Source organism: Leptonychotes weddellii, chromosome 9 (genome assembly GCF_054177405.1).
Source record: "Leptonychotes weddellii isolate Sample4059 chromosome 9, ASM5417740v2, whole genome shotgun sequence".
Taxonomy (NCBI): domain Eukaryota; kingdom Metazoa; phylum Chordata; class Mammalia; order Carnivora; family Phocidae; genus Leptonychotes; species Leptonychotes weddellii.
Genome location: NC_138377.1, coordinates 102,344,373 through 102,358,877, shown reverse-complemented (window position 1 = coordinate 102,358,877; position 14,505 = coordinate 102,344,373). Strand labels below are relative to the sequence as shown.

Genomic DNA, 14,505 nt, shown 5'->3' with positions numbered 1-14,505 from the left:
TCATACATACTGACATGCATTATACACTGTAAAGAGCTGTGCACTTCACCTCCAAGAACCATGGGCTTTCTTCCTCTCCACCTCCCTCAACATGAAGCCATCCCATGACCAGACAGAATGACTCCTTCCTCTGAATACACATGGTGCTCCAGCTGGGCCTCCTGCGGCTGCGGACACCCTTTGCTGAACGTGACAGCAGTTCGTTCAGGCTCCCAGGGTAGGAATCAGTCCGATTCCCCAGCATCCAGTCCAGGCCCACCTATGTGGCAGCCACTCTGGAAATACCTCTCGGTTCAAGCACTCTGAATTGGGTTGACCTCGATCACTATAGAGCCGCAGGGGGGCATGGGTTTCTAAGAGCGGAATGGGGTCACCTGCACAGGTGGGAGAACCAGGGGGACACATTAGCCTCCGCACCCGCACCGGGCCATGTTCCTAAGGCCTCCCCAGGCTGGGAGGCAGGCCGAGCTCTTGTCGCTTGGCTACCCAAGCATGGCCGAAACCCAGTGCTGCACCTAAGCCCAGGCTTCATTCGGACATAGACGCCGGTCCCCTTCTTGGATGGCCCTGAGTGGGTGGAAGGCCTGGAACACAGTGGCAGGCAAAACCCCTCCAACTCCAGTGGCTGAGATGAAGGGAAACCTCTAACTCATTTGCTAAAATGCAGCTTAAATGTATTGGGGGTAAGGAGGTTGCTCTCAGCTAAGAGCTTCTACATCAATTATGAATCTCTTCCAATTTCCAGCCTGACCTTGGACAGACCTGCCCAGGTTCCCCAGGCTGGCGTGGGGAGGCCCAAGGCCCCAGCATCATGCCTGACCTCGCCAGGTGCAGGGTCTCTGGGTAGGGTTCAAGTGCTGGGCGGGCCCAGCACGGCAAGGCTGCCTCCAGCAGGTGTCTAGGCTTACAAGTGTGGAGCCAGAACAGACTGGCTCACTGGGGGCTGGTGTGCATCCCTGCACCAGGGGCCTGCCCAGGAGCTTCCCAGGAAGCAGAAGTCACAGCCCTGGGGGCCATTAAAGGCAAGTCCCTGAGCTTTCAGCCAATTACGTAGGGCAGAAATGCAGAGAAGCTGTCCACACACTCTACAAAACCCAGCACCGCCCTTGCTTGCTTGCTTCCTTCCTCCCTGAATAATTGAATAATTCACTCCAAAGCCATTAGGTCTCCTTCCCCTTCCCCAATACATACTGAAGGCAGCAAGAGGGTTGGCATAGAGCAGGGAGATGGCCAAGTGAAGTGGTGGCCACGAGGTCAAGAGATTGGCTACTTACAAAGGGATCAAGCAATAAGTAAACTCATCGAGGATGGTGGGAGCCAGATTTCTCACTGTTGGAGAAGGAAGGTGCAAACATGGAAAGGGAAGAAGCTAGAATGAATCCTGTGGTGGTGGGTTGGAAATAGAGGTATCGATGTGACTTATGGTTTTCAATATATAGATATAGAAATATGTATAAATATATGTACGTATGTACCCATTCTATAGCTCTGACCACTAACAGGGCCTGGGAAGACAACCCCCCCAAAAGCAATGAGCAAATCTAGAAGCCAAATCTGTTTGTAAATGCCATTCTCCACTAAAAGGAACCAGGGCTCTTTGGAAAAAGGGCTGATGCCAGGGCTGGGTCAGGAGAAATAGACCCTCTGAAACATCTTGTCATTTCAGACAGAAAGCAGTCAGAGAATGATGGAGACATGTCGACAGGAGACAAGATACTATCCAGAATATATAAAGAATTCCTACACACAATGACAAAAAATCAAACGACCCAGTTAAAATACAGGCAGAGGACTTGAATAGATATTACTTCAAAGAAGATATACAAACAGCTGAGATGTCTGTGTGGCTCAGGCAGTTAGGCGTCTGCCTTCAGCTCAGGTCATGATCCCAGGGTCCTGGGATCGAGCCCCACGTCAGGGTCCCTGCTCAGCGGGGAGTCTGCTTCTCCCTCTGCCTGCCGCTCCCCCTGCTTGTGCTCAATCCCTCATAAATAAATAAATAAATAAATAAATAAATAAATAAATAAATAAATTTTAAAAATCTTAAAAAAAGAAGACATACAAACAGCCAATAAGCACAGGGAAAAAATGTTCAACATCAGTAATCATTAGGGAAATACAAATCAAAACCATAATGAGATACCACCTCACATGAATTAGGATGGCTATTATCAAAAAACAGGAAATAACGAGTGTTGGCAAGGATTGAAGAAATTGGAACACTTTTCCACTGCTGGTGTGGTCACTATGGAAAGCAGTATGGTGGTTCCTCAAAAAATTGAAAATAGAATTACTATATGATCCAGCAGTTTCACTTCCAGGTAGCTACCCAAAAGCATTAAAAGCAGGACTCAAAGAAACTCAAAGTATGCTCATGTTCCTAGCAACATTATCCACAACAGCCAAAAGGTGGAAGCAACCTCGGTGTCCCATGGACAGAAAATGAGGTCTGTGCATATAACTGGATATTATTCAGCCTTAAAAAGAAGGACATTCTCACATATGCTGCAACATGGATAAACCTCAAAGACAGTATGCTAAGTGAAATAGGTTAGTCACAAAAGGACAAATACTGAACGATTTCACTTCTGTGAGGTGCCGAGAGGAGTCCAATTCATAGACACAGAATAACGGTGGTTGCCAGGGACTGAGGGAGTGACAAATAGGGAGCTATTGTTTAAAGGGTACAGAGCTTCAATTTTGTAAGATGAAAAGAATCTGGAGATGGATGGTGGTGATATGACGTCACAATGCCAATGTCATCGATGCCACTAAAACTGCACACTGAAATGTTTAAGCCGATCGGTTTTTATCTTATGTGTATTTTATCACAATTAAAAATATGTTCTTAGAGGACACAAAAGTCAACTTGAAAGGCTTCTGATGGCCAAGTCTGGGACAATTTGAGCATCAGAATAAATAGTGATAGAATCCATTAGTCCATATTAACATAAAGAAGTAAATGAATAGGGTGCCTGGCTGGTTCAGTTGATGCGACTCTTGTTCTCGGGGTTGTGAGTTAGAGCCCCATGTTGGGTGTAGAGATTACTTAAAAATAAAATCTTAAAAAAAGAAGAAGTAAATGACTAGACACAAGAGAAGAACAGACAGCTCTTCCTTAGAGTAGAATGCAACTTGAAAACTAGAGACAAGATCATGGAATCTGAAAACCATTATTTTGCAACCATTGTAGAAATAGGCAAGAATCATCCGTGGATGCTGAAACTGTTGGGTGAAATTTTCATGAGAAAGACGATATTTACACAATCTCAAACTCTCTTCCTGCAAAATATTTATTAATTACTTATAAATTGATAAGTGCATTATACTTATTAATTAATTTAACAGTGAAGAAGCCCAGCAGACAGCATCTTAACCAAGTGTTAAAAGTTAACATCCCCAGTAGTGGGACATATTGACTGTGTACAAGATGTTAGGATGCATGGGAAGCACACAGGGTCCCTTCTGTGCTATTCCTGCCAAAAACGAGTAACATCAGATAAACTCAAATTGAGGGACATTCTACAAAACAACCAGACTGTAATCTTCATAAGTGTCAGAGTCAGGAAAGGAAAGACTGAGGAACTGCCTCAAACTGCAGGAGGCTAAGGAAGCGGGACAACTAAGTGTAACACGTGAGCATGGATTGGACCCTTTGGATATGAAGGGCAATGATTGGGATCATTGGCAAAATCGAATTGGGTCTATTGATTAGACAGTAGTAACATAGTGCCCTGATTTCACTGGTTGTAATGTGGTTTTGGTGAGAGAGTGTATGCCATAACTTATTCTCAAATGGTCCCCAAATAATTTCTTTCTTCTTCTTCTTCTCTCTCTCTTTCTTTTTCTTTCTTCCTTTTTTCTACCAATGTATCTCCTGTGTGTCCCACTCCTGGGGACATACTAAATAGACATAAGTGCTTATGTCTACCAAAAGTCATGTAGAAGAATATCGATAGCAGCGTATTTGTCATAGCCCCTGTGGTTAAGAACTACCTGTTGTCAGTCTGCTCAGGCTGCCATAACAGAAACCACAGACCGGGGGGCTTCAACAACAGACATTTATTTTCTCACAGTCCTGGAGCTGGAAGTCCAAGATCAAGGTACCAGTAGGGTTGGTTTCTGATGAGACCTCTCTCCTTAGCTTGCAGGTGGCTGGGACAATTTGAGCATCAGAATAAATAGTGATAGAATCCATTAGTCCATATTAACATAAGCATAACACCTTAGCTTGCAGGTGGCTGCCTTCTTGCTATCCTGGGGGCCTCATCTCGATGTGCTAGCACTCCTGGTGTCTTTTCCTCTTCTTATAAGGACACCAGTCCTATTGGATTAGGGCCCCACCCTCGTGATCTCATTTAACCTTAGTTACCTCCTTAGAGACCCAATTTCCAAATACAGTCACACCGGGGCTAGGGCTTCAACCCATGAATTTGGGGGACATACAATTCAGCCCATAGCACTACCCAAATGCCCATTACCAGTGGAATGTATACATAGGGTGTCTTTGTACAATGAAATACTACACAGCAACAAGAATGAACAAAATACTAACACACATAACAGAATGGATGAGTTTCACAGACATAATGTTGAACAAAAGCATCCAGACACAAAAGAACACTCAGTATATGATTTCATGTCTATGAAGGTCAAGAACACAAAAAGCTAATCTACAGTGCAGTTTGTCAAATGATGGAGTGGGAGGTCTGCCTGAAAGGAGCATGAGGGAGACTTCAGGGGTACCCAAATGTTCTCTGTCTCAGTCTGAGTCATACACAAGGGTGCTCATGTGTGTAAAAATCAAACCGAAAATGTAGAAACAACCCACGCGTGCACTGACCGATGAGCGGAAGAGCAACCGGTATGCATGTAGAAGGGACTATTATTCAGCTTTAAAAGGAAGGCAATTCTGCCATCCCTATTCTAGTCTGGATGAAATCTTAAGGTCATGATGCTAAATGAAATAAGCCCGTCATGCAAGACAAATACTGCTTGATTCCACTTAGATGAGGTGCCTAGAGCAGTCACAGAGAGACAGAAAGTAGAATGATTGCTGCCAGGGTCTGGGGGTTTCAGGCAAAGGAGGAGGTACTGATTAATGGGTACATGGTTTCAGTTTTACCTGATGAAAGAGTCCTGCATGTGGGTGGTGGTGATGGTCCTACAACATTAGGAATGTATTTAATACCACTGAACTGTACGCTCAAAATGGCCACCATAGTAAACGTTATGTTAACTATTATACTGCAATAAAAAATTGGACGGGGCGCCTGGGTGGCTCGGTCATTAAGTGTCTGCCTTCGGCTCAGGTCATGATCCCAGGGTCCTGGGATCGAGCCCCACATGGGGCTCCCTGCTCGGTGGGAAGCCTGCTTCTCCCTCCCCCACTCCCCCCTGCTTGTGTTCCCTCTCTCTTTGTGTCTCTCTCTGTCAAATAAATAAAATCTTTTTTAAAAATTGAAGAAAAAAATCAAAGTGTAGCATAAGATGTGTATGGTAAATTGTATAAAACCCGTATTTCCTATTAAAAAAAACACACAAAGAAATGTGGAGGGTAGTGAGCTGAAATGTGAGGAGAGTGTATGGTATGGGGAGGGAATAGGAGGGCTTGCGGAAAGAGGCTGGAAGGGAGGCTGGCCCTGGTCCCAGGCCCTGGCAGTGAGCTTGGATTTTTTTCCTTGTAAGGAGTTTGGATTTTCCCTCAAGAGCAATGGGAAGCCATCGAAGTGGTGTAAGCAGGAAGTGACATGATCACACTGCATTATATCTTATTTTATTTTTAAAGATTTTATTTATTTGAGAAAGAAAGAGGGTGCGGAGGGGTAGAGGGAGAGGGAGAAGCAGACTCCCCGCAGGGCACTGATCCCCCCCACCCCTACTCAGGCTCCATCCCAGGACCCTGAGGTCGTGACCTGAGCCAAAGTCAGATGCTTAACTGACTGAGCCACCCACGAGCCCCCACACTGCATTTTTAAAGGCCCTTCTGGCTGCAGAGGGCTCTGCAGACTAGAGGGACGGGAGCGAGGGCAGGGTATAAACGTAGCCGCAGCAGCTAATCACTGCCCGCCCCAAGCCTCTATTGCTAAAGTTCTAACCCAGTGGCCTGGAACGTGAGAACAGGCTCAGGCTTCCAGGACAGAGTCGTGTACCATGTGGCTAATTTAGCCTGCCTGAGACTCAGTTTCTTCATCTATAAAATGGGGCTAATGCCTTTCTAATGGAGTTGTTACACACGGTAACTGAGATGTTGAACGTAGAACACTTAGCCTAATGTCTGGCACTGGTAGATGGTTAGCAAATATTTCCTTCGCCCCATCCCTTCACCCCCCTCACAAACACATGGTCTGGCCCTGCCCTCTGCAGTCAGATCTTCCTAAGGATCTTGGGCTGAGCAGCTAGTCCCAACACAGTGTGAACTGGCATCCAGAGTTTTTACTTTGGTGGGAGCTCTTGGAGCTGAAAAAGTCTTCGGTTCCCTAAGGAAGGGAGTCCAAATGGTAGAAGTCGGCCGGGGAGACCCTGTGGGCTCAGCCTTCCACAGGTGAGCATCTGTGATCAACTCTGATTCTATCACCCCATCCCAACCTCTCTCAAAAGCACCAGTGGCTCCCCAGCCATTACCCACGGGATAAAATTCCACCTCGTCAGCCAGGTTCTCAAGGCCCTTAGTGATCTAGCCCCTTCTGCCCTCATCATTCATGCCATGAAACTGCCCCAGGCCCTCTGCTCTGTGTCTGTGCCCAGGCCGTAACCTGGGTCTGGAACACCTTCCCTCACCCTCGGCTTATCCCCATTACTCATCAGCCTTCTTGTTAGAGGCCATCTGGGGCTCTCCCGGAATACACTTTGCAGTCGTTTGTGTCTGTGTTTCCCCATAGGCTCCAGGCATCTGGTGGCAGGATCCACGCCTGAGCCATCTCCAGGACACTCGCCACAGAGCCTCGCCCAGTGGCTTGCACAGGGCCACAGCTCAACGTCTCCTTGGAGAGAACGAGAGCTGGGCTTCTAAACCCAAGCCTTGCCCAGATCAGAGCAGTACCGAAGGTTGGAAAAGCGGGGCTGCACTGCTCCCATGGGATCCCGGGGGGAGTTCCAGAGCTCCCCCAGGGATGCTATGCTTTTGTCCTTGGCGCACAGGCAGCTTGGCAGCCATTTGCTCCTCCCTTTGGCCATTCTCAATATGCAAAGACAGTGCGTCTATCTCCCATCTGCTGAACTGCTTGGATGATCTCATCCGGCACTGCCCAAAAGAGCCCTGAAACAGCAGCTTGCAAAGTGCCCCAGAGATGCTGCAGGCGATGCCTCCGCCCACTTCCTTCTAGAACCCAGCCTCCGATCACACAGCAACGGACCAAGCCAAATGCCCATGACCATTCTCCTGGGCCCATCCGTTGCTTTTTTGTCCAGGCTTTGCCTTGGTGATAGAGAAGAAAGATGGAGACAGTCAGGGAAAGCTTCTGGTGGAGAAAGCCTCAGATGTTGTTGAAGGAGGGAAGAGATGCGGGGCAGAAGCAGGGAGAAGACTGGCGTATGGGTGAGGATACCCCGTCGTATGTACAGACGCATGCCCATGAGGTAGAGAGACAGGCTTGGCAGAAAGAGGCCTGGGGGCTCCAGCACTTCCTATGCCACTGTGTGCCTGCTGCAAAAGCAGGACAGGGGGCTTTATTCCCATTGTCCAGAGGAGAAAATTGAGGCTTAGCTCAGTCAAAGTCACACAACTCAGCCAATCAGGGTGGGCAGAGTCACGTCTTCTGATTCCAAGGCCAGAGCCCCTTTATCACACCAGGCTGCTTCTCAGAATGGGGCCAATTTTGTGGTGATACTGGGGAAAATGCTATTTGCTCATCAAGGAAATACAGATTAAAATTCTAATACCACACACACACACACACACACACACACACACACACACACCAGCATGGCTGAAATAAATAAGACAGACCAAAAAATCAAATGTTGGTGAGGATGTAATAAAAAACCAAAACAGAATCCAGTGTCAGTGAGCAACTAAAACCCTTATACAAGACTGGTGAGAATGTCCATTGGTGTAGTAGCACTTTGTGAAAGTTATGTAACACATACACTAAAGCTGAACATACACAAACCCTATAACGAGCAAATCCACTCTTAGGTACTAGAACGTTCATAGTAGCACTATCCATAAAGCCGAAAACCTGGAAATACCCAAATGCCCATCAATAATATAATGGATAAAAATATTGTGATACGTTTATACAACGGAATACTAAATAGCAATACGAATGATCAAACTATAACTACACACAGCCACAGGAGTAAGTGGCACAAACATAATGTTGAGCAAAAGCAGCATCCACCAAAGAGTATATATTAAATGAACCCACTATATATAGTATTCAAACCAGGCAAAACTAATTAGTTTAACACCCTCATGTAACTAGCTCCCCAGAAATCCCAAAATACATGGGGGGAGAGAAAGCTCTTCCTTATGGTGAAACTGAAACTGAAACTAATAAATACCTTATTTTTTAGTTAGGGAATTATGGGGTTTGAAAATTACATTTGGCCACTATCATAGTAATAACTGATGTAGGCAAGAATCATCAATGGATATGACAATTAGTGGGTAAAAAGTTTGATGGAGAACAGGATATTTATATAATCTCAGGTGACTCCCCCCAAGTACTTATTAATACAAATGGGAAACAGTCACAAGAGTGGTAGACTCCACCTTCACCACGATCCAAGTGAGTATCACTAGTAATAGACAAAGAGGCAGTGTATACTCCTGAGATGATACACCAAGGACACAATGTCACTTCTGTGATAATCCTGCCAAAAATCAATAACCTGAATCTAATCATGAAGAAACATCAGACAATCCTAAACCGAAGAATATTCATTGAAACAACCAGCCTGTCTTTTTAAAACTGTCGAGCTCGTGAAAAGACAAAGGCTGAGGAGCGACTCCAAATCAAATGAGATACGAAAACATAACAACCCAAGCCAACTTGTGATCCTACATCAAATCCTGGACCAGGAAAAAAAAAAAAGTTTTTCAATAAAGGATATTGTTGGCACCATTGACAAAATTTGAGTAAGAAGGTCTATAGATTAGATAATAATATTTAATCAATGTTAACATCCCAATTTTGGAAACAGAAACAAAAAAATTTACACTCGTTCTTGGGAAATACGCACTGAAATATTTTGGGGTAATATGCATAACAGGCTAACTCATAACAACCCAAAACTAGAAACAACCCCAACGTGGGGACGGGATAAACAGTGGTATGTAGATACAATGAAATACTACTCAGCCATATAAAAGAATGAACTACTGATACATACAACTAAATAGATGAACCCCAAGTAATTATGCTGAGTGGTGCCTGGCTGGCTCAGTTGGTAGAGCATGCGACTTGATCTGGGAATGAGTTCAAGCCCCATGTTGGGTGTAGAGATTACTTAAAAAAAAAAATCCAAGATAATTAGGTTAAATGAAAGCAGCCAGGTTACTCTCAAATGGCTCAGAAAAAAGAAACCCATATGTATATAATTATATAAAAACATTACATATATTTATACAAACATACAGAGAGTGGGGAGCGGAAAAGAATGGTAAAACGGATGTAGTAAACTGTTAATTGTTGGTAAATGGTGTGAAGGATAAATGGGAGTTCTTTGTGCTGGTCTTGAAACTTTTCTATAAATTTATAATTATTTCAAAATAAAGATTTAAGTAACTGACTGAATGATACCATTTGTCGTGTTTGTATTACTATTTACATACTTATTTACTGATGTACACTTTGCATAAAGCCTGAGGTGTACAGTTTGATAGGTCTTGGCAATTGTGCCAAAACCCACCACCCACACCAAGGTGGAACCCATCTCTCATACCTCCTTCCCGTCATCCCCTCCTCCTACCCTGAGGCAGCCGAACGCTGCTCTGATTTCTATCACCATGATTAGTTTTGCTTGTTCTGGATTTTCACATAGATGGAATCATTCCATATGGACCTTTTTTTTTTGCCTGTCTGCTTTCACTCAGCATGATTACTTTGAGATTCCTTCATGTAGCTGCATGTATCAGCAGTTCGTTCCTTTTGATGGCTGAGGAGTATTTCATTGTACCAGTTTATCTGGTCACCTGTTGATGGAATTCGGGGGTGTTTCTAGTTTTTGGTTATTATGAATAAGCCGGCTATGGATATGCTTGTGTAAGTCTTTGTGGGGACCTGTGTTTTCATGGTACCACCTGTCTCCCTCTGGAGATAACTCTGCCCTTGACCTCACTCACATACAGGGGTGGACATATAACCGTGGGCTTTTAAGAATACCAGAAAAGCTTCCTGATCCAAATGATCTCTTCTAAAAATGTCCGAGTTTCCACCATTAACTGTCTCTTCTTTTGAGGCTACCTGAGCTCTAGCTGGTCCGAAATTTTATTGGAAGGGAGTTTACCAATATTTTTTTCTTCTAGGGGCTCCTGGGTGGCTCTGTAGGTTAAGCGTCTGCCTTCGGCTCAGGTCATGGTCTCAGGGTCCTGGGATTGAGCCCCGCATCGGGCTCCCTGCTCAGTGGGGAGCCTGCTTCTCCCTCTCCCTCTGCCTGCCGCTCCCCCTGTTTGTGCTCTCTCTCTCTCTGACAACTAAATAAAATCTTAAATAAATAAATAAATAAACAAATAAATGAATATTTTTCCTTCTGGCCAGGACAGTCCATGGATAGGGCTATGGAAAGTGGGTGAAGGGAATGCAGAGAAACTTACCCCATTTCACTGTTTTCCAGGCTGTGTATAATTTCTCGTCCCCTCTGTGCCTTGCTTAGCAGTTCACACCAGACACTCCATCCCTGGGCTAACCCATCAGGTCTATTTAGGAACTTGGCATCTCAGCCCTGTCTGCTCACAGCAGTTCTCCTGGAAGGACCGGGGCGGGGGGGGGGGGGGGGGTGGGAAGGCCCCTGGGGAGTCTCCATATCCCTGACAGTACAAGGACCCCTGGAGGCCCGGGCATTGGGGGAGGGGCAGCAAGCCAGAGTGTTGGCAAGAGCACGCTGGCAGCTGCACGCAGGGATGGATCTGCTGGTCCTCATGGGAGCAAGCCTCTCTCTGGATCAGTAGAATAAGCCAATTTGTGCCCCCACCGCCTTCCCCCCCAGGAAGGATTCAGTGGGCTTTGTGTAAGGGGATTAAGGCTTTAGCCTGCTCAGCAGGGAGAAGGGCTCTGTGCTCAGTTCTGTGGCTGTGTGGCCACGCTTCCGTGTGTCCACAAGGCCACGTGGGCTGCCGTAGGCCCAGAGTCGCAGGCGGCAGGGGCTGTGGCTGGAAATAAGAGCTGCTGGTGGCAGCCTCCCTAGAGAGGGGGGTATGTGGGCCATGGAGGGGCCCAAGAAGGAGTGCCTCTGAGGAAGGGGGGCAGAGGTAGGCGGGAAGAGATGCCCTGAAGAGATCTGAGCCCAGGTAGGGGGGCCGGAGGGGTCTCACAGAAATCCTAAAATCCAAGGAGGACCGGTTCACACTCCCATTTCCCAGACAAGAGCCTGAGGCTCAAACAGAGCAGGCATCTTGCCCACTGTCACAAAGCAAGTCGGCAGCAGAGCTGAGAACAGAACCCAGCCTCCTGGTCCAGGGCTCAGTCACTGATCGCTCCAGCCAGGCTAGCGGCAGGGCCCGGGTCCTTCTACTCTCTGCAATGCCTCTTCCTCCTGTCCCAGCCCTGGAAGAGGGTCCTGGTGAGGGGGGCAGGCTGAGGTGAGAACTTTCCCAAGAGCCTTTTGCATCTGGACAGGGATGGTGGGTGGGTGGGGGTAGTTTCAGTAGATCCCAAATGAGGGATTCTGACAGGTCTGGGCCTGTGTCATGGGCCATCCAGACTGTCGACAGAAATCTTTTTGCATGAGGGTCTTTTTCTAGGGGAGAAATGGGATGGCTTTTGCAGGCCCTCAAGAGAGCCACCTGGGCAGGGCTGGAGTGGGGGTAGTCTGGGTCTGGGTGGAGTATGGGTGGCCCTTAAGCAGTTTCAGGGATGTGTGTCCAAGCCCTGTGCCAAGGGAGACCACAGGCAGAGAGGCCAAGAGCCTTGGGGCCCAGCGAGTGGGGCTTTGAGTCCTGGGTGGAAGGGGAGTCTCTGTGAGGCAGAGAGAGGCCCTCACCAGGCTTCTCAGATTGCAGCCTGGCTTTAGCCCAGTGCCAGTGGCAGGGAACCCGCTCTGTGACTCTAGGGTAGAGACACTTGGCGTTCATCGGGAAACACAGCCGCTTGGGTGGAGGACCTTGCGAGGGGGCTGGAGAGGGGGAGGAGGGCCGTGCGGATGGGGGCTAACACCGCGATTGGCCGCAGAGAGAGGGAAGACAGCCAGGTGAGCTCATTCTCCGTGCCTGCTGGGCCCGAGCTGGGCGCCGAAGCAGACACCCCCCGAAGCTGTCTGAAGAGGGCCGTGCTTCCCTCTCTGAAAGGCTGGGCTAAGGGGGGCAGGTCAGGGGAGACATTTTGACTCCTGAACTTGGAGTCAGAAAGCCAGAATCTGAACCTCGGGCTTCACTCACAAGCTCTGCGAAATGGGCAAGTCTGGTCTTCCCCGCAGTCAAGGGGGAATGAGTGTCCTCTGAGACAGGATGACTGAGAGACAAGAACATTGTTGTCCACTTGAGGGACACTTGCTGGGACGGCGCCACTCAGAAGGCGGTCCCTGGTATGTCCCTTGGAGGCCCTGGACCCATGTCAGTGGTGGGGGATGGGGGAAGGTGGACGGAGGCCTGCCCCACTCCCTCTGCTCACCACCCCAGGGGATCAAGTCCTGCAGATCAGCTGCTTCCCTGTCCTGCTTCGCCTCCTCCTCCACCTGACAGGGGCCCCAAGCCAGAGGCCAGGCCAGGCACTGTGATAAAAAGCTGGGGAGAGGGGGAGGAGAGGTTGGGGACAGCCTGCCCACATCCCTTGCCCTCCCCACCCCTAGCCTGGCCTTGCCAGGGCCTGCCTGAGTCTCCTTCTTAAGGGCCCTGGGCTCAGGGTCTTGCAGGCAGAGCTTGGAGCCCAGCTCCTGTGTCTGTGCGGCGGGCCTGGGTAAGGTCTCCTCATCTGTAAACGGTATGCGGCGGGGAGGTCTGGCCAAAACAGCTAGAGCAGGGCCCTTCTGATAGAGCCCCTGGGGTGGCCCCCTTTCTTCTCCCTTCTTGTGCCATGTTCTAGGTCACCCTCCCAGCACTTGGGAAGGGCCTGAGAAAGCAGCAGATGTGCTGCGTCCGTTGTTCAGATGTGGACAGTGAGGCTTGGTGCCCCAACCAGCGAGTCAGCAGAGGCTCAGACCAGATCGCCATCTCTTGGCACCCAGCCCTGGTGCTTTCCAGCTCCTGGTGCTCTCCCCAACTCCTTGGCCCTTAGCAGGAGCCCCAGCTTCCTTCCCCACCCCGCTCAGGGCCCCAGGCCAGGCCAGTCCAGACAGGCTTGGCAGGAATCTGCTCTGGTCATAGCTGCCTTCCATGGGGCTGCCTCAGGGCTGGGCCCAGGGCCCCGAGGTCCTAGGGACATCACTTTCTGTTTATTTTCTGCCTGGCTTCTGCACGCACTGTGGTTTCCACTTGGAAGTTCTGCAGTGGGAACTGTGGGGCCTGCTCTGGGGGCTGAGCTGCTTCTGTGGGAAAGTTTGGGTTCTGCCGACAGCTCACAGCCGCCGCCAAGACCCTAGTCCCAGAATTCCCACGCCGTGGGCCATGGGCTCTGCTCCTGCAGCCTCTGTATCACCTGGGCCGGGTAAGAGTGAGTAGATGGCCCCCTCCTCCAGCATGGGAGCTGGAGGGGTCTTCTCCTACTTCACAGGTGGGGAAATTAAGGGCAGAGATGGGCAGGAACTCGTCCAAGCCCCTCCTAGCCCACAGCAGGGCGGGGACTGAAATGAAACAGCCTGGTTCCCAGCTCAAGGAGCTGTCCACAGGACTTGAGATCCCCTCATCCCTTTGGGCTTCGCTGGGGAGGGGTGGACACCCAGGGATGCTTGAAGCCCTGAGTTTCCCATGACTTGTTCTGGAAGGGGCCTGGCCCTCCTTCCCCACTGTGCCCTGGCCTGTCGCCCAGGCTCTGGGCAGAAGGGGGTTGGGAGGGAGCCGCCCCTGCTCTTGTTCTCCCTTGGGTCCCCTTGGTGGCCTGGCTGCTGGAGAGCCCAGCTGGTCGCTGGGAACCTGACCCACTGCTGAGAGGGCTACCCATTCCTCTCCGGAAGGCAGGCTACAGGGGGCTCTGGTCTGGGAACCAGCCCTTGGATTTGAATTCCAGCTCCTCTCTCCCGTGCCTCCTGGCCCAGGGTCTCTAAGCAGGCCATCCCACCTCCCGTGCCTCAGTTTCCTTGTCTGTGAACGGACTTAGGACCATCCCTACCTTCCAGAGCATCATGGGAGCAGCGTGAGTGAGCTGTGAAGTGCTCAGCACACACATGGGAGCTGAGGCCAATGGCCAACAAGAGAGCCCAGCTGGGAATTGCATTACTGGGTATTTACCCCAAAGATACAAAAGTAGGGAT

The 14,505-nt window shown here is 49.0% G+C and overlaps 2 long non-coding RNA genes across 4 annotated transcripts in view; one reads left to right on the top strand and one right to left on the bottom strand.

The window, feature by feature from the left end:
• LOC145723227 (uncharacterized) overlaps positions 1-14,505 on the bottom strand; it is an 80,414-nt gene that overhangs the window by 10,084 nt on the left and 55,825 nt on the right. The window lies entirely within an intron of this gene.
• Positions 11,648-14,505, top strand: part of LOC145723298 (uncharacterized) — an 8,978-nt gene continuing 6,120 nt past the window's right edge. Inside the window, exon 1 of one of the 3 annotated variants that reach the window (XR_014148227.1) lies at positions 11,648-11,743. This is a non-coding gene — a long non-coding RNA (uncharacterized LOC145723298). Of the gene's footprint in view, positions 11,744-12,316; positions 12,352-13,467; positions 13,743-14,505 lie in introns of those variants that run through there. The other 2 variants (XR_014148228.1, XR_014148226.1) reach the window with 2 other exon arrangements.